General features: G+C 49.1%; 1 long non-coding RNA gene across 2 annotated transcripts; it reads right to left on the reverse strand.

The window, feature by feature from the left end:
* Positions 1–3,783: 3,783 nt before the first annotated feature.
* LOC138826664 (uncharacterized) lies at positions 3,784–9,784 on the reverse strand. 2 transcript variants are annotated; one of them, XR_011371803.1, is made up of 5 exons: positions 9,679–9,784; positions 9,147–9,258; positions 6,790–6,985; positions 5,828–5,960; positions 3,784–3,959 (listed from the first exon to the last, which is right to left on the reverse strand). It is a non-coding gene; the product is annotated as an uncharacterized lncRNA (long non-coding RNA). The 2 variants fall into 2 exon arrangements; XR_011371802.1 differs by lacking the exon at positions 9,147–9,258.
* Positions 9,785–20,082: the final 10,298 nt, after the last annotated feature.

Below are 20,082 nucleotides of genomic sequence, written 5' to 3' on the forward strand. Positions count from 1 at the left end.
ACTGGTGCTTGAATTCAGGCCTAGGGAAGAGTTGAGAAGTGCATGCATGATTCACATAGGAAATGATAGGTAAGATCTGAATTAAGACTGCATGAAGTGTGACAATAATAATTACATTCAGGAAATTGACGGATTGGGAAAGATCCAAGAATTGGTAGTCACATGGAAGATAGGATTCCAACACAGCTCACCACATCTCCTACTCTCTACAAACAGGCCTTTATTAGCATATTAATTTCAGCTTATGAATGGATGAATATGGTGCTCCACCCCCACCTCAGGGCTAGATCTCACGTCCTGTGTATGGCCTACCTCCTTAGTGGCTCACAAGCTGGTGTGCTCATGTTGACCCATTTGGCAGTTGGTTCTGCTAGGCCCTGAGTTCTACTTCTAGCATTGCCAAAAGGTTCATCCTGATGTGAGATGCCAAACCTTGCAGATGTTTTCCTATGCTGGGTCCTGGGTCACAGCTAGGATCTAGAAAGCATAGGAAACTCTATACCCATTGGAATAGGTTGTCATCCATGTGAGCACAGTTATATATTTCCTCCTATACTCAATAAAATACACAATACATAGATGAATAAGACACAAAATAAAAAGATTAACTGAAAACAAGGTGCATGCCACATCTTTATGTAAATAGAGATCCTATGTTTAAAAGAGGTGGGCTTGTCCAGTGCTGGGGCTTCCTTTGCATGGTGACAATTCTGGGTCCAAACATGGCTGCCTGCAGAGTGAAAGTGACCTGACATGGCTGAAAGCCTGCTGGTTTTTTGGGGTGCCACAGGCTAACCAGACAATGGAGGTCCCGAGAATGAATCCCAGTCAGCCCTTTTACTATGAGAGAACTGCTGGAGATCCTGGGACACTGGTTTCTGGGCCTAGGAAGGGTCCTGGAATGCAATCAATCTTATCTTTGAATGAGTAGTTCCTGCTTGATGTGAGTAGGAAATGATAGGCAAGATTCATGGGATATCGATTATTTTTAATGAAGAATTGATGAAGCATGACCATAATCATCACAGTTATGAAATGGAGGCATCGGGGAAGATCCAAGCATTGGTAGTCACAAGGTAGTTCCCATCACAGGTCTCCATCTCTTCTACACTATAAAAATATGTACTTATTTGCATACTAACTTGCACTTACAAATGCATGACTATTTTCCCCCCTCCTAATCCCCTTCTCCCAGGGCTGTATCTCAGGTCCTAGAACTGGCCTACCTCCTTAGTGGCTCACAAGCTGGTGTGCTCACTTTTGCCCATTCACCAATTGGGCCTGCTAGGCCCTGAGTTTGTATCCCAACACTGCCAAAAGATTATCCTGATGTGAGAAGCCTATCGATCCATCTGTTTTCCTGTCCTGAGAAAGACCTGGGTCTCAGGGAGGACGGAGATTACTACATAGGCAACTCTATACCCAAAGGAGTGGGTTGCCATACATGTCAGCACAGTTATATCTGTCATCATAATCAATAAAATACACATTACATCCATGCATAAGACACAAAATAAAGAGAACGAGTACACTGAATGCAAGATGTCACCCATCCATGTATGATAATATAGATCCTGTATTTAAACGATGAATTCATGATTATATTGATCCTCCCTTCCAGGGCTCAGTCTCAGAACCTGGGTACATCCTAGCTCCATAGTGGCTCACAGGCTGGTGTGCTCAAATTGACCCAATTCACCAATTGGGCCAGCTAGGCCCTGAGTTCAAATCCCAGCACTTGCGAAAGATTCATCTTGATGTGAGAAGCGCATCGATCCACCTGTTTTCCTGTCCTGTGAAAGTCCTGGGCCTCAGCCAGGATGGAGAATGCTATATAGGCAACTCTATAGCCATGGGAATAGGATGTCATCCATGTCAGCACAGATATACCTGTCACCATACTCAATAAAATAAACAATACATCCATGAATAAGACTCAAAATAAAAAAAAGATAACTACATTGAATGCAAGATGCATACCAAACCTGTATGTAAATAGAGATCCTATATGTAAAAGAGTTGGGCTTGTTATTTTGTCCAGTGCTTGGGCTTCAAATCAAGCCCTGGACCAGGCCTGACATTCTAGTCTTCAAGGATGGTGAGCTTCCCCTTCTCCCACAGTGCAATGGGGTTACCCAGACCTGAGTTTAAATCCCAGCTCTAGCAGTATCACAGTGTGAGTTCTTAGCTAGGGTGCTTCATTCATAATTTTTTATTTATTTATTTTTTTGCCAGAGCCGGGCCTTGAACTCAAGTCATGGCAACTCTGCCTCAGCTCTGATCATCCTAGGCTGCAGCCTCTGGACCCACAGACCTCGGACCCTAGGATCCAGGGGCTTGCTGGAAAAATAAAAGCCCCGAGGGGAAATAAAAGCGGTGGAAAGTTCCACCTGGCACTTTTACATTTATTTTCCTTTGCATGCTGACCATGCTGGGTCCAAACACGGTGGCCTGCAGAGTGAAGGTTACCTGGTGTGGCTGATGGCCTGTTGGCCATCAGAAGATCCAGAGGCCGACCCAGCAACGTAGGCCCCGGGGTCGAATCCTGGTCAGCCCCCATGCATTGAGGGAATGGTGGGAGATTCTGAGATACTCATTTCCAGACCTAGGAAGAGTCATGGAATTCGATGGATCTCATCTTTGAATGAGTAGTTCCAGTTTGATGCTAGTAGGAAATGATAGGCAGGACTTATGGGGTATAGATTATTTTTAATGAAGAGCTGATGAAACATGGCCATAATCATCACAGTCATGAAATGGAGGCATTGGGGAAGATCCAAGAATCATTAGTCACAAGGTAGACTGGATTCCATCACTGGTCGCCATCCTACTCTATACAAATATGTACTTATTTACATACTTCCTTTAGATTATGAAAGGATGACTGTTATGCTCCCCTTCTCCGCCCTGCCCCACGCCCACACGGGGCTCAATTTCAGGTCCTGGGAATGGCCTCGCTCCTTAGTGTCTCACAGTCTGGTGTGCTTACCTGGACCCATTCGCCTATTGGTCCTGCCATACCCCGAGGTCAGATCCCAGCACTGCCAAAAGATGAATCCTGATGTGAGAAGCCAATCGTTGCACCTGTTTCTCTGTCCTGTGAAAGTCCTGGGTCTCAGCTAGGATGCAGTATGCTATATAGGCAACTCTATATTCATGGGAATCAGTTGCCATCCATGTCAGCACAGTTATAGCTGTCATCTTATACAATAAAATACAAAATGCATCCATGACTAAGGCACACAATAAAAAGAATAACTACACTGAATGCATGATGCATTCCACATCCCTATGTAAAGAGAGATCCTATGTATAAAGTAGGTGAGCATATGATTTTTGCCAGTGCTTGGGCTTCAGTTCAGGCCCTGAGACTAGGCCTGACCTTGTAGTCTTCAAGGATGGTGAGCTTCACTTTCCCCCACAGTGCAACAAAGTTACCCAGTCCTGAGTTGGAATCTCAGAGGTGGCAGAAAAATGGTGAGAATTCTGAGCCAGGGTGTGCTATTGTTATTATTATTATTATTATTATTATTATTATTATTATTATTATTATTATTATTATTATTATTATTATTGCCAAGCATGGGATTTGAACTCAGTTCATGACAACTCTGCCTCAGCTTCAATCACCTCAGGCTGGTGGGCTCCCATGGGCTTGTAGCCGATCCTGGGATCCTAGGCTCTAAAACTTTGCAGGAAAAACTGACAGAAAAATGACAGGAAAAGATGACAGAAAAATGACAGAAAAAATGTCGCAGGATGGATTTTTTATATTTTCTTGTTTTGCACGGTGACCATCCTGGGTCTGAATTACACGGCTGCAAATGGTACTTCACCTTGCATTGGAGAAGGCTAACGGCCCATCAGGGAAACCATAGGCCCATGCGGCAAAATAGGCCCTGAGCTTGAATCCTGGTCCTGACACCTACCAGTGCGGGGAGATCCCAAGATACTTGTTCCTATGCATGGGAATAACAATGAAATGTTAGCAAACGCATGATTGAATGAGAAGTTTCTGCGTGTATTGGTGAAGTCCAAAATTAGAGGCAGTGATCCTAGGACAATGATTCATCTTAATGAATGGTTAATTAAGCATGAAAAGAATACTATTCCTTCAATGGTGGCATAATAAAGTCCTAAGAGTTAGTAGGAATGTAGTTGATGTCATTGAATATTACGTAGATATCTCTGGCACTATGTACAAATATATTTTTTTTGTTGTTCTACCACCTGTCTATCCATGTATGGCTATTTTGTCCACTCCTGCAGCTCAATCTCAGGGTCTGGAAATGCCCTGGCAGCTTCATTGGCTTGAGGTTGCAGTTTTGACACACCCATTCAGGGTCTGAATTGGGTCTGCTAGGCCCTGAGTTCAGATCCCAGCACTGCCAACAATTGGATCATGGAGTAAGAAGCTGAGTGTGATACCTGTTTTCCTTTTCTCTGAGAGTCCTGGGTGTCAGACATGATGGAGAACACATGTGCAAATCTAGATACTATGTGATGGGTTGTCATCAATATCATGAATGGAATGTGTGTCATCAGAGTCAATAAAAAATCTCATATCTAAAATATACTGGGAAATCAGAAAATTAAATCGCCCAACAACACATCCTCAAAGAAACAATTGCCCAATAAAAGAGTGGGCAAAGGACTTAAAGAGAAACTTCTCTGAAGAGGAAAGAAGCATGGCCAATAGACACATGAAGAAATGCTCAACCTCCATAGCCATAAAAGAAATGAAATCAAAACAACATTGAGATACCACCTCACACCAGTTAGAATGGCTATAATCAAGAACTCTAATAACAACAGATGCTGGAGGGGATGTGGACAGAAGAGAACCTTACTGCATTGTTGGTGGGAGTGTAAACTTGTTCAACCACTTTGGAAAGTAGTATGGAGGTTCCTCAAAAGACTCCACATAGAACTCTCCTATGACCCAGCAATCCCACTTTTGAGCATTTACCCAAATGTTTACAAACAAGACCACACTAAAGCTACCAGCACGACTATGTTTACTGCAGCACTATTTACTATAGCTAAGATATGGAACCAGCCCAGATGCCCCTCAGTAGATGAATGGATCAAGAAAACGTAGTATATATACACAATGGAATTCTATGCCTCCATCAGAAAGAATGACATTGCCCCATTTATTAGGAAATGGAAAGACTTGGAAAAAATTATATTAAGTGAAGTAAGCCAGGCCCAAAGAAACATAGGTCCCATGGTTTCCCTTATTTGCAATATCTAGTATATGTCTGGGTCAAGCAGAATAGGTCAGATAAGGTGATGTTAGGGAAATGAACCCTAAGATATGTACTCAAATGATTTTTCTCTCTCTTGTGATTGTTTCTAACACATGTATAATATTATTTCTTTGTTGCTTTGTACGTCCCTCTCCCACAGTATAACACCTGCTTTCACTGTATTTGATGTCGGTATAATTTGTGGAGGGAAACAGGAAAAATTAATCGTTTAAATAGGGATACAGGTGGACCCATTGCAGCAATGAGATGTACAAGTCGTTATGTCAAAAATGAACTTTACAACATTGGTGCAGGGGGAGTGCGGGGGAGGAGCAGGGAGGATTGGTTGGGGGGGTGAGAGGGAACATGGGAAGGGATGGGAAGTGGAAACAAAGGAGGAGGCTACAATGCTTGATATGAAATGTACTCATTATCTTGCCCATGTAATTGTATCCCCTATGTACAGTATTTTCACAATTAAAAAATGGAAAATAAATGAATAAAACAAAAATACAATAAATAACCAATACAAACAGGACATGGACTGAAAATCTATATGTAAGTAGAAATCTTACCTTTACAATATATATAAATAGAATTTTTCCAGGGCTGGGACTTTAATTCATGCCTAGGGACCAGGCCTCACTTTCTTGTCTTCAAGCATGGTGAGCTTCCCCTTCGTCCACAGTGCTTCAGAGTTACCCAGGCCTTAAGTTCAAAATCAAAGGTAGGAGAAACAGCGTGAATTGCAAGCCAGGGAGCTAATTTTTTTCTGCTTTTTGCTTTTTTTGCCAAGCATGGTCTTGAACTCAGGTCATGGTAACCGTGCCTCAGCTTTCATCACCATAGGCTGGGGTGCAGCCGCTGGAAACACAAGCTATCCTGGGATCCTAGAACTTCAGGCCCTGTGCAACGGGGGAATTGCACAGAAAAAAGTGGCAGGATGGCATTTTTACATTTTCTTACTTTGCAGTATGGCCATCTGGGTCTGAGTGATCTGGCTCCAAAGCATACTTCACCTTGCATTGCTGAAGGCTTGCAGGCTACTGAGGAAGCCATAATCCCGAACAATGATTAGCCAAGCACCAGTGGCTCTCACCAGTCCTCCTTGATACTTACAAGGCTGTGATAGGAGGATCATGGTCAAAGTAACCCTAGGCAGGAAAGTCCTTGAGACCCCTGTCCAACCTCAATGCCAACAAAGCCAGATGTAGAGCTGTGTGGCTCCAGTGGTAGAGGGCTAATCTTGAGCAAGAACACCTCATGGACTGTGACCAGATCCTGAGTTCAAGGTCCAGGACTGGCAAAAACAGACATACACACAATCTGTGCAGCCATCTGGCTAAAGCAGGTCTCCCTCTTGTCCCCAACTGGATTGGACAGACTTTCCTGGTAAAGGAGCTGCTGTCATGTTGACTAGGCCCATTTGGTCTGCATCCCAGGATTCCAGGCACACCCCCATTTTTTCATCATTCTTTTTCACCAATGGGATCCAAGAATAGTGGACATGCCCATATTACATGCTTCCCAGTAGCACCTGGAATCCCTCTGTTGGGTGACACCACTATCAGCAGTTGAGGAATGTAGAGGTGGCTGAGTGGTGAGCAAGAGACTCCAGGTGACTTTGAGGTAGAGTAGGAAACGATGTCCTAGTCAGTGAGTGGGAGAATAGAAGATTTTCTAGAGCCTGGGAATGTGGCCAGCCCAACTTTCCCGTCCTGGCGCTCAGATGTCTGAAACAATAAGAATCAATGAGAGAACTGTGGGCAAAAAGCTGCCACAAGAACACCAGCAGTATCCTCCCGACAGACCTGAAACATTCAAGAAAACAAAGAACACGAAAAAGGGAGGGATCCCCAAGACAAACACCACTGGGGAGCGAGATTGAATGGAGAGTCCAGCGAAAGGTGATGCCGACCATGGGCCTACCCTGACTTTGGACTCAGTCACAGCCACCAGGGTCCAGAGTGTCAAGGGTCCCAATCCCACCAAGGATCCACAGAGGTGCTACCTGCATATGGTGCCCACCCTGGACCACAGAAAAGAAGAAACCAGGCACTCTGTGCCAAGATCCAACCACTGAAGTAGGGAGACAGACCCGCAGGGTCAATGGGAGTAAGAGAGGGAGAAGATAGACCAGATACATGCAGCACCAAAAATGGAGGTAGAAATCCAAAAGGCACCCATACAGCGGTTGGTTTCGGCAGAAAGCGATTTACAATGTGCACTGGCCCAAGTGCAGCAGGCCGCTGATGACAGAGAAAGGGAGCATGAAGCTGTCACCAGCTGCCTACAAGCTACAGAGTGGCGTGTGGCAGAGCTGGAGATAGTGGCTTCTCTGGTCACTGCTGCAAAGGAGAAGACCAAAATGTTCCTCAAACAGCTGAATGATGTGATCCTTCAGCTCGAGGAAAATACCAGAAACTTTGATGACCTGGAGCAAGTGAACACAGAGTTGCAGGAGAAGGTGGAAGTGCTGTAGATACAGAGGAGCAACATGAAGAAGAGAATATGCAAGTTCCAACAAGCGCTGGAGGGCATTAGGTACTGAAGATGGAGTTGAATAACCTGGAGGAACAACTTCATATCCAGGTCCAGGAAAACCAGTCTCCGTCTTCAGAACGTGGAGCAGCAGGAGCAACTGCAGAGACTGGAGGAGAAAGCCTAGGATCAGCAGGAGACCCCTGAGACCCCACGATATGCATGTGTGTGGGATAGACAACCGGAGGAAAAGCTGGCCCTGCTGTGGGACGCTCTCCACCGGGTGAGCAGTGAGAAGGAGGAGCTTGCCAGCATCCTGGACACAAAGCAGCAGATGAAGAAACATCTGCGGGAGCAGTAGGACTGCTCAGAGAAGAAGATAGAGAAATGGATAGTGGTGGCTGAGAGAGAGAGAGCCAAGCAGCTCAGGAGCAGCAGGAGCAGTCCCTGGGCCAGTGCAGGAGTTCAGAACCTCCTGTGAATGGCACATTGTCTCCAATGAGCGACTGTGGTCTGAGAAGGAGGCCCTGCAGCAGCACTTAGAGAGGCAGATCCAGCTGCTGGAGCAGCTGATGCAAGTGAAGGGCTCAACAAACTGGAGGGACCAGGTGGTGTCCCCGAAGTGGCAGGACACTCTCAAGTGCCTGGAAGCCACCAGATCACAGGAGGAATGCCTGCAAGCCCAGCTGAGCTTCCTGGCTTTCCCTGGGGAAGGGGAAGGGATGAGCCCTGGAGAAGCAAAAGGTAACTAGGTGAATCCCCCCCACCACATGTGACCATCACACAGGATGGAGAGGTTCCCCAGACCAAGAGTGACATGGCTCTGAGAGTGCTCTTGGAGGATGAGATCCACAGGGGGAAACTCCTGACCCAAGAATGGTGGGCTAGCTTCAGGCACCCCATGGCCAACCCAGCAGCTCAGTGCCAGACTGAGCTGGAGCCACAGACCCTCATCCATGACCTGCCTGATGAGGTGGACTTCCAGAGTCCAGCAGGTGAGCTCCACCATTGATGCAGCCAGCTTTTGGCACACATCCAAACTATCAAGGAGTCCCTCATGGTGTGTAAAGAGCAGATGTTGGTCCTGAATGAGCTATGTTGGGAAAAAGCCCAGTGCATGCACTGGCTGTCTCAGGAGAAGATCGAGAAGAGGAGAGTGTTTAGGAGCTGCTGTCACTCCTAGCCAGGGAAAGCACAGACAGCAGTTTCCAGATGCCAGCACAGGCTGAGCCTCCCATCCCCCTCCCCAACACTGCTTCAGAAGCAACTTGAAGACAGCATGGAAACTGCCAGAGGAGAGGTCAGGGTTCCCGACCCCATAGTGGATTCCCCCAAGGAGCAGGTCCCGCCCCAGATGCCCCACATCCAGATCTGCCCACAGCTTCCAGGCTCAGGGGAGGAGTGCTCTCTCACTTTCTCCGGTAGACTGATGTAGATGACGACTCTCTATGTGACATACTGACTCTCAAAAGCGTTGGCAGCCACCAGAAGTAGGTGACCAAGTGGCTTTCTCTCAGGCCTCCATCTGCCGGGCAACGGGAAGGTTAAACTGGGGGTAGGGTAGGGCAGAGGCTGAAGGGAGTTGGCCCAAACTCAAGGGACATCTAATGGCCTATTGGTGGCCCATTGGTGACTTCTGGCATGCTAGGCAAACACTCTACCACTGATCCACATTCTCAGCTAGGATGATTTTTCCCCCTCCCAAACCCATATGGCCATTCCTCAGATAAATAGGAAGTAGGGGCTAGGATTAATATGAAGCACAAGTCTGGTTCAACCCAAAATATTCCCCTGCCCCCTCTTCCCACACCCTGAGTTGAAGTTTTTCTTCTACCATTGAGGGATGAGAGAGGGAGGGGGGAGTCCCAAGAAAATACCAACAACAGTGGCCCCCTGAGTCCCACATCCTTCCCCACACAAGTGGTCCTCCAGATTCCAATCTTACCTGACTCAATGTAAAGTCTAAACTGTCTCCCTACCACTGCAAGGCTCAGGATGAAATAAAAGTCAGCCCAGGCCTCAGCCCACACCCAAAGTGGAAGCTCCTAGTCCCAGACCTACTTCCACCTCTGACTGCCCCTAGTTAGGCCACACCCACCACTCACCACTATGATGGTGGTGATGACCTCATGGATGGATTCCAGGAAGAAGGTCTATGGCAAAGAGCAGAAGCATCAGGGTGAGCAGGGCAGAAGGAGGTGGGGTGATTGCTCTGGGATCTTCCTTGGAGCCCTCCCATCCAGCCAGAACCATGCTGACCCAAAGCACGAACAAGGCCAGGGGGTGAGACGAGATGGAGGAGCACAGGATTAAAGGAGGTACTGCTTTGTCTTGGAGGACTTGATTAATTCCAATTATAATTAATTCCAATTACATTTGGCCCATGACAATCCCAAAGACATCATGCAATGCCTCTCCGTGTTGTTGTTGGTCGTGAAGGCTGTCCCTGAGCTCTTTTTCTCAAGGCTGGCACTCTACCACTTGAGCCACACTGCCATTTTTGTTTTCTGATGGTTCATCGATAAGAGTCTCATACACTGTCCTGCCCAGACTGGCTTGGCACCATGATCCTCCAGATCTCAGCTTCCTGCGTAGCTAGAATGACAGGCATGAGCCACCAGTGCCCAGTATGTGATGCCTTTTGAAGGCATCTTGGCGAGTCTGTAAAGGAGCCCCAAAGGGCCTGGATAGACGATGACCCAATCAAGGAGCCGGGATGGGGGAAGGTTGACCTTCTAGCCATTCTGTTCCTCCAAAATTGAAGATGCCAGGTGATGTTGTATGCACCAAACATCTGGGCCAGCAGCCACCAGGCTTAGTGGGGGAAAAAGTAGAGAATACCCAAAGACTGCAGTGTAGAAATCTCTGATTTTGCATATATGTGGTGTGTGTGTTTGTGTTTGTGTGTGTGTGTGTGTGTGTGTGTGTGTGTGTGTGTGTGCAGCCCCACTTCCTTTTTGATGGTTAATTGTAGGTATGAGTCTCAAGGACTTTGCTGTCCATGGTGGCTTTGAATCATGATTGGGGGCCCCAGGGAAGCAAGAGTAAACACAAGTGACAAGTACAATCCCTATTGTGGGCCACTCCTGCCCCCTGGTGGCCACACACGGAACATGCGGTCTCATGCCATTATCCTCTAGAGTTCAATTTGGGCAAGTTACTAGGGCCAAGCTGACTTTTGCTCACCCTGATTGCTGATGCCTGAGTAGGTCTGTTCAACCCTAGGCCCAGAGAGCTCCAGGAGTCCCAGCTTTCCAGGGCAACAGGGAAGGGAGAGGTCAGCTCCAGGCTGAGCTAAGAGCCTTTGCCCACGGATACCCTAACTTGGCCTTACTTATCACCATAAGACCTGTCAGAGAAAAACCCCAAAAAACAAAATTGGATCTGTGCCTCCAAGTGTTAGAGCTCTAGCATTGAACCAAAGAGCTCAGGGACAGGGCCCCCAAGCTTTTAGTTAAAGACCCCCAGCTGACTTCCCTCATAAAACACAGCTTGTCTAAATGTGAACTGGTAGGATTTGTGACGTGTTTCTGAAGAATGGTGATACTGAAGAAAGCACCCTAATTCTAATGACAGCTGAACTTGTGACATACAGCTATGTGCTGAGTCCTTCACAGGGCGCTATTTACTGGGTCCTTCCCTCATGGGAGTTATATGCTGAGTCCTTAAAAAGATGCTGTTTGCTGAGTCATCCCAAAGGGTGCTATGTGCTGAATCCCTGAGAAGAGTGGGCCATCCTGGTTTTTTTTTAAGGGGGCTTTTTGCTGAGTCCATTACACAAAGTATTGTACTCTGAGTCCTTCAAAAGTTGTGGTGTGTTAATGCATCCTAAAGGGTCCTGCTATGTGTGAGCCATTGAGAAGAGAGGGATGAAGTGTATTTTGAGTGCTGTGTGCCAAGTCCTTTCCATAGGGTGCTCTGTACTGTCCTTCAAATGGTGCTGTGTGCTGAGAGCTTCCACAGTGTGGTATGTGCTGAGTCCTTCAAAATTGTTCTGTGTGCTGAGTTTATCTAAGGAAGCTGTGCACTGGGTGTTTTACACAGCGTGCTTCAACACAGATTGTGATGAGTCCCTGGGAAAGAGTGCTATGTGCTGAGTGTTTCAAAGCATGCCATTCACTGAGTCCTTTACACTGTGGGCTATAGACTCCCTCCTTCAAAGGGTGCTGGGTAGAGTACTCAGCATACTACATGCTGAGTCCTTCAAGGGGAGCTGTGTGCTGAGTCATTTACACAGGGTGCTTTGTGCTGATTTTGGAAGTGTGCTGTGTGCTGAGTCATCCCAAAGGGTGCTATGTTCTGAGTCCTTGAGAGGTGGTTATCCCCAACAATCACACAGACACAAACACAAACACACATACACACAGGAGTGTCACCATGCAACTGCTTGGTGTGTGGAGTGGAGGGGGATGGAGGAGAGTCTCCTCCAGCGGTGGGGCTGAGGGGAGATTCGATCCCCTGGGCCGGTACTAGGGGTGGGGGTAATGTTGAGCTGAGGTAAGGCTGCAATTGCCATGGTCCAGAAGCCTCAGGGCCCAGTCAGGGCTGCAATTGTGGCCAGGGGTGGGGGGTGGGACCCAGGGGAGGAGGGGGCGGGGCCCAGGAGCACACCTTGGTGGCAGCAATGGCCAGGAGCTCCAGGGGCATCGGTGTGTGTGCAGCAGGGGTGGGTGGCCCAGGAGAGGAGTGTGGGGCAGAGAGAGAGCTGGGAGAAGAGCGAGCATGAGCACTAGCACGCGTGGAAACGGCTTCAGTGGCTGGCGGGTGCTCCGATCATAGTGTGGGTCCTGGCCGGGAGCGCAGAGCATGTGGAGCTGCAAGGCACGCACATCGCCACACGCAGCCCCTCGGAGGCGCCCAGCCATGGTGGCCCTGAGTCTGAGGTCCCGGTGCGGGGAGCACGGCAGAGGCAGTGGCTGCTGAGGCGGCGGCGGCCACAGGTTAGGAGGCCGCTGAGTCTGCGGTGGTGGCTGAGGAAGAGCAGAGGCTGCGCACAGCTACACCACGCGCCCGCGCTGGGTTTCAAACATGGCGCTGCTGGCTGGGACCCACGGAGCCTCTAGCAGTCACCTGGCGGAGATGTTGCGCCCCTGGCCTGCTGGTGGCCCTGACTTGGTTCCAGCCCTCGGTTCTCAGACTCCTGGCGCCACACGGAATCGCAGCCTACAGCTTCTTCCAGCAGCACACGTGAGTGGCCGACCTGAGCTCCCGCACTCCACAACCCCCCCTGTAAACCCCATCCCCCACTCTACCCTTCCTCCCCACCCTCGCGGCCCCGACCCTTGCCTCTTGCCTCCCCATCCTGCCCTGCCTGTGCCTCCACCGTGCCCCACAGTCTGTCCTGGCTCTGCCACAAATGCACCCCAGGGGTGGGGGGTGGAGGTGGGTGTCCACCTGAGGATCCCACCCTCATCCCTAGTGGCCAGTGTTCCAGGAAAAGGGGAGCTGCAGGGATGGGGAGGAGGGGACACCACAGAACCCCTGGCCTGGAGCAGTGGGAACCACACAGCTGTGCATCTGCACCCTACCTCTCCCTGGTGGGAACCTGGTGGCTTTAGTCAGAGGTGGGGAGCTGCACCTCCACACCTACCTTCTAGGTTCTTTTCCCTTTTGCTGGGCAGGGGTTGTTGGATGCAGAAGATAGACTCCGTTGTTGTGTGAGCCCTTGTCTTCTGCGCTCAGTCACCCTTTCACCTGAGGTCATTCCCAGAAGAGCCCACTACAGAGGTGAGGGCACTGGGGTCAGATAGAAGGTGGGTATTTGGGAGAAAAACACACCCCCTCTGACACACATATAACCGGCCTGTACACCAACCCCAGCATTCAACAGTTCTGACTGGGTGATCACATTTCCCAGTTCTGCCAGCTTCTGCTAGTGCTACCAGTCCATCTAGTCTCCTAGTCCTCACCAAGAATTTGCCACGTTGCCCAGAAGTATGTAGGAGGGAAGTAGGGAGTCCATCCATGTATATAGCCTTTAGGACCCCATCAAAGTCCCCAACAACGCCCCCACCCCAGGTCAGACACCTTTCTGGAGGCACCTGCTTTGTTTTCTGTCCAGGCTCTGAGAAGCCACGTGTCTCGGAACTCCTTCACCCAGCATCCTGGTCTAGGGTTTTGGTGAATGGGGAGTCAAGGCTTGTTGTTACCAATGGGAAGGGTCTGGCCCTTCTGCATTATGAGAGCATTGTTCCCCTTGGGTGAGATCCCTTGGTTCTGACAAGGGAACCCCTGTGCTCCAGCTAGTACATTGCCCAGGTGAGAAACCAACAAACTCAGGAGAGACACTGCTCTGAATCTGTGTGTGTGTGTGTGTGTGTGTGTGTGTGTGTGTGTGTGTGTGTGTGTGTGTGTGCGTGTGTGTGCGTGCGAGAGAGAGAGAGAGAGAGAAAGAGACAGAGAGAGAGAGAGAAAGAGAGAGAGAGAGAGATAATCTTTCTCATTGTACAGTCACCTTGTCTAAAAAGAGCAAAAGCATTTTATTTGTGTGTATGTGTGTATTTGTTATTCTTTTTCAATTAATGTCCAGTATGAGCCCAGCCATAATTTTTGTTTTCTCTTTCACCGTTTCATGGCTCCTTTAGAGAAGGTCTCAGTAGATGTTCCTTTCCACCTCTTTCTTCCCCTTTTCTGCAGCCCACAGTAGCTGCTGGACCTGCGTGGGTCTCTTCTAGGAGGCCTGTGTGAACCGCAGACCAGAGTGGACACCTGCCCTTCTGTCTTTAGCCAGAAGGCTCATGAGGCTACTGTGATCACAGCCGCACTCTTCCAGCCAGACAGTCTGCTCTGGTGTGTATAGTTGGAGCTAATTCAAGGTTGGGAATGAGTCTGCCAAACATAAATAGGGAATTAGATGGGAGGTAGTAGGGCAGGGGCTGTGAATCTAGGAGGGTCTGGGAAGTGATGAACGGTGTGACATAGCAGATGGTTCACCACGACTGAGGATGAGAGGAGAATCTTACCCAGGGTATTGACCATGTAAGTGGGCATCTGGGGAGGGGGCTCCGTCCCCCAGTGGTGGCGTGGATTCACTCTAGGGGCAGTGCACTGGTGGGTAGTCCTACCTGGAGTCCTGCAGACTCCAATCTGTGTCCCTCCTGGGCTGTTTCCAGCTAGGCAATGGTAGGCAAGTGTTTGCCCCTGCTGGAGCCTGCTTGGTATCAGGACATGGCTGTTAGCTAGGGCTCTCTGAATGCCATTTTCTGTAACCTACTGTAGGCTGTCTGGAAGGAAAAGGGGACCACTGACTTTGGAACCCTTTAAGTTTGATTGGGACAAGTTGAAATGCCAGCTTTTCCAGGGTTTTTTCCTTGAAGCTGGCAATTTCTACTAATGCTTGGGATAATGGGTCAAATGAGAAGGACCATTTCAGCCACCAAACAATGATATTCAAGCAGCACAAGCAGAGTTGCGGAGCCAAATGGTCTCCTGATATGAACGCCGTGCCTTGACTGCCTTTCTCCAGCAGCTGCCGATTCTCCTCCGGCTCTCTCTAGGGTGATCACTACATTCGAGAATGTTGTGGGGAGCAGAGATTGTGACCTTGCCATCTGCAGCCTGATTGCTGTGAGCAGAGACAATTCCCAGGACCTGTACTGGACTCTGGGAGATTCAGAGACCCAGGATGCCTCAGGGATCCTTTTCTGCAACATGAAAATTGGGGGCCGGATATGGTGGACCATCCAGTCTGGCACTAGGGAGTGCAGAGGAGGCCCCTTGAGCCAAGCTTTCAACTCAGGACAACCTTGTTCACAGCTGAGTGGGGAATAGAGTGCCATACAGCTGGTCAGTGGCGGGACAGAGATCTTTGAGAAGATAGTCATCCTAGAGACCCCAGAATACAGTGAGTACATGGCTCACGTCCTTGGAACCAAAAGAGTTAAGTGCGGTGGCACCAGGAGGGTGGGAAGAGGGAGGAGGGAGAACTGTGGGAGAGCTACATCAGGCTTTACCCCCACCCAGGATGCTTACCTGAGTTGGATGGGACTTTTCTGTAGTATTGTCATAGACAGATGCTCATCTATTTATCTAACAAAATGTTACAGTGTGTGCCAGTTCCTGGGGGAGAGAGAGTTGGAGTCATACACGATGAAAGGTTCCAGTGCTGGTTCCACAGCACATGAAGAAATCTTGGTTTGAGCTGGATGCTGGTGCCTCACACCTGTCATCCTAGCTACTTAGGAGGCTTGAGACTCTTTATCTCCAACTGACTACCAAAAAGAAAATGCCAGAAGTGGATTAGCAGCTCAAGCTGTAGACTGTTGGCCTTGAGTAAAAAGGCTCAGGGACAGCACCCAGGCTCTGAGTTCATGCCCAGGAGTGACACAAAGAAAGGAAAGAGAAAGAGAGGAGGGAAGGATGGAGGGAGAAAAGGAGGAAAGGAAGGAAGAAGGGAGCATGCAAGCCTTGGTTTGGAGTCCCTAGATCAAGGGAGCCAACCATTCACAATCTCTGTGGGGACAGTTCCAGAGCCTAAAGCTAGTGTGTAGGACCAAGCCACTGACCCATTCATGACATCAGCAACTTCATGACATACAAATCTGAGTGGTCGCTGACTGCAGAGGGAAGTAGCCTCGGGTAGACCCTAGGACTCAGGGTGGGTCACAGAGTTTCAATTTCCCCTGGCTCATGGAGTTTATTTTCTGGTCAGATAAGAAGATACTGTCCAAGCGCTAGGGAGGTATAGGTTGAGGGAGTGTCTAGAGGGGGGTGGCAAGGGATTAGCAGGGAGATGAAGAGGGAGGACAATCCCAGATCCAGTGACTCAGGCCTAGACCATCAGTGATAGAATCTTCGACCCAGCCACATGGCTATTAAAAGTCCTGGCACTCTGGTTTCACCATTGAAAACCTGGCTGTCGTCCACTGCAGGATGCCTGTGCAGTACATCCATGGGCACTGGCACTTTTGCTGGCTCAATCTGAAGGTGACACCCCCAGTGTTCATTCCTCGACCAGAGACAGAGGTAAGCGTGCCACTGGAACAGGACACCCAGGGAATGAGGGCAAGAGTCAGACCCGTGTTGCCCCCAGACTTCCTCTAGGGGATTCTACGGCCCCCTGACTGCCATTCTCAGAGGTAGAGGTGGGTCTCTTTGCTGGCTCACCCTTTAGTCTAGATGGCAGATGTGGGAGGGGCCGACTGAAGGTTGAGGCTAGTGGGAAATCAGGAGGCACTGGGGTGGGAGCAGGGTTGTTTCTTTGAGGATACTCACAACCCAGGAACATTCCTGAGATGGATCAGCCCCTTTCTCCTCCCTGAGAGAGAGGGACCTAGAGCCCTCCAGTCTGCATCCCTTGGCTGAGAAATTCATTCATTCCCATATCCTTTGTTTGGATAACTAGATCTCACCTGACTGCCCAGTGTCAAGGCAGGACAGTGAGAGATCTTGAGTCCTTGATGAGGTCATGGGATCCTCAGTATGGATTGTACTTGAATGTCCTGACTTGGTGCATGGTCAGTCCCATCTCAGCCTACCATGATCTAGTACATAGAATCTAGAGACTCAGAGCAGGATGGGGTCTATTCTGTGAGTCTTGAGTATTGTGTGTGAGCTTTGAACTCCCGTGTGCTCACCTGCTTCCTTTTCTTGGGTGTGTCTATGCTAGAAAAAGCTTAAAACTAGGGCCTGGGTCCCATCCCTGGTTTCATGCTCAAAGCTAGCACTCTACCATTTGAGCCACAGCTCCACTTGCAAGGTTTTTGGGTGTTTAATTGGAGATAAGAGTTTTCAATGACTTTGCTGCCAAGGGTTGCATCCAAGTGCAGTCCTCAGATCTCAGTCTCCTGAGGGGATAGGATGACAGGCATAGAAAAGCCTCTTTGGCCGGGTGCCAGTGGCTCATGGCTCTCATCCTAAGTACTCAGGAGCTGAATCTTAGGATCATGGTAAAAGCCAGCTTGGGCAGGAAAGACCCTCAGACTCTTCTCTCCAATAAAGCACCAGAAAACCGGAAGTGGTGCTGTGGCTCAAGTAGTAGAGTGCTGGACTTGCGCTGAAGAGGTCAGGGATAGAACCCAGGCCCAGAGTTCAAGCCCCACAACCAACAAAAAGAAAGAAAGTAAAACATCTTTGCCTGCAAAGGATGGTGGAGGTGTGTTTGTGTGTATGTGGGGGGTGGGGGGAGGTAGTGGTGGTGGTAGACATTTAGTGCCCTGCTCAGTCATCATTTTAGATGGATTGTCCCAAACTCTTAGTTCACGGCAGCCGATTCTTGACCACAGGTGAAGCTCTGGGTTGGATGTCCACCATTGGACCTAAGTCTCCTCATAGGACAGTTGTGAGTAAATAAGGGACTAATACAGAGGTGTCTCTGGAGCAGGGCCAGGCACAGAGGGAGCAGGTGTCAGATACAGTTCTCAACAATTCTGTGAGCATATGACAGGAAGTTGCCGGGAAAGGGCTCAGATGGGGTCTGTTATTAATCAAGCAACAGGTGTGGGATTATGAAACAAAACATGGCTGCCTTTCATCATTACCCTGTCCCCATGCGGAAGGGATTTTTCACTCTATTCATTTTTCCAGCTGGGGAAAATGAGTCATGGAGAAGCCAGGTGACCTACTCATGACCCCAGCTGAGAGGAATCTTGGCCTGATTTCTCTGCCAGGCTTCCTAGGACCCTGTGTGTTATTCAGTCCCTTCTTGTGTGGGAAGTCCACTTCTTGTCATTTGTGGGGATTGAATTCTGGGCCTGGATGCTATCCCTGAGCTCCTCAGAACAAGGCTAGTACTCTACCCCCTGAGCCACAGCATCACTTCCGGTTTTCTGTTGGTTCTTTGAGGATAAGAGTCTCACAGACATTCCTCTGGAGCCAGCTATGAACCACCATCTTCACATCTCAGCCTCTTGTGTAGGTAGGATTATAGGTCCGAGCCACCGGCACCTGGCTTAAGTGTAATTCTGGACCTCTGTCTCTCTCTCTCCCTCTCTGTCTCTTCTCTCTCCCTCTCTCTTTCTCTCTCGCAGGAATTGGTAGAATGCTGGAGGAGGTGGCCCAGCATTCCCATGTGGCTGGAACCCAAGTTGGCCCTCTCATTCTGGAGGTGGGCTGTGGGTCAGGAGCTGTTTGCCCAGCCTGTTGAACCAGCCCCTTGAGGTAAGCCCCTCTGTGCCCTGGCTAGACCGTGATGGTTATTCATTGTCTATCCCATCAGTCCTTGCCCACATCCCTCTGCTACACTGTTGAAGGAAAGTGGATGAGAAGGTGTCGCCTTGTCCCCCTGCCAGCACAATTCCGGGCCTCTGACCTATACCCCCACGTATCTGACGAGACCCTGGGTATAAGACAATAAAAACACTCTGTGTGTACTACGCTTTGCTGGGGAGTGTCGTTTTGGTTAGGGTGGCGGGGTTCAGAGGAAAGACCACAGACCTGACGCCTCCCGGGGGGACATTTGTTCTTGTGACAGAGCCATGTCATTGCTGTGGATAAGGACGAAGCCTCCATCAGACTGACCCAGAACAATGCTCAAAGATAGGTAGGTTGTTGAAGTATCAAACCCACTCATGTCTGCTTCCTACTCCCAACAAGGAGGGGTAGTATAGGTAGCCTGGCTCTGGGCCTAAGGGATTATAAATGGATGGCGGCAGTCAGGAGCTCATGGCTCCCACCCATCATTCTGGCTCTTTGGGAGGCTGAGATCTGATGGATGTGACTCAGAGCAGCCCGGGCAGGAAAGTCCAGGAGATTCTTATCTCCCATAAACCACCTAGCTCCCCAAAACCACACACAAAAAAGCCAGATGTGGTGCTGAGGCTCAGTTAGTAGAGCCTCAACCTTGAACAAAAGAAGCTAAGGGATAACACCCAGGCCCTGAATCCAAGCCCTAGGACTAACACAAACATAAAATAAATGAATAGTGTACATCTTTTTTCTGACTACCAAGAAAGATGTATTCAGTTTTCTTGCTGGTACATGTAGCCAAAGGTAGGGGCTCACTTTCTTGTTCCAATAACCCTCTCCTTCTCTCCTTTATCTGTCCAGGCTTTATCAGTGCAGGACAGAATTCGGATCATCCCCCTGGATGTGACCTTAGGTACCCTCCCTCATCCACCTCCCTTGGGGTCAGGATCCTGGATGCACTCCCTGCTGGGAGGAGGAGGCATCACGTAGATGAGGATAGGTATCCCTAACACCCACACACACAAACATCCCTAAGCCAACTCAGACTAGCCTTTTCCAAAGACATTTTATCTGCCTGGATTAACCGACCTAGGGGAGGAATTTGATCCCCTGTAACTGATTATTTTAACTTGGGCTTGCTAGTTCACAGGAGATAAACGGAAGCAAACAAAAACCAAAAAGCCTTTGGTGCCCGTCACCTCTGGCTCAGGGTCAAGCCTGACAT

Source organism: Dipodomys merriami, unplaced genomic scaffold, assembly GCF_024711535.1.
Source record: "Dipodomys merriami isolate MVZ:Mamm:240054 unplaced genomic scaffold, mDipMer1.0.p SCAF_1471, whole genome shotgun sequence".
NCBI lineage: Eukaryota > Metazoa > Chordata > Mammalia > Rodentia > Heteromyidae > Dipodomys > Dipodomys merriami.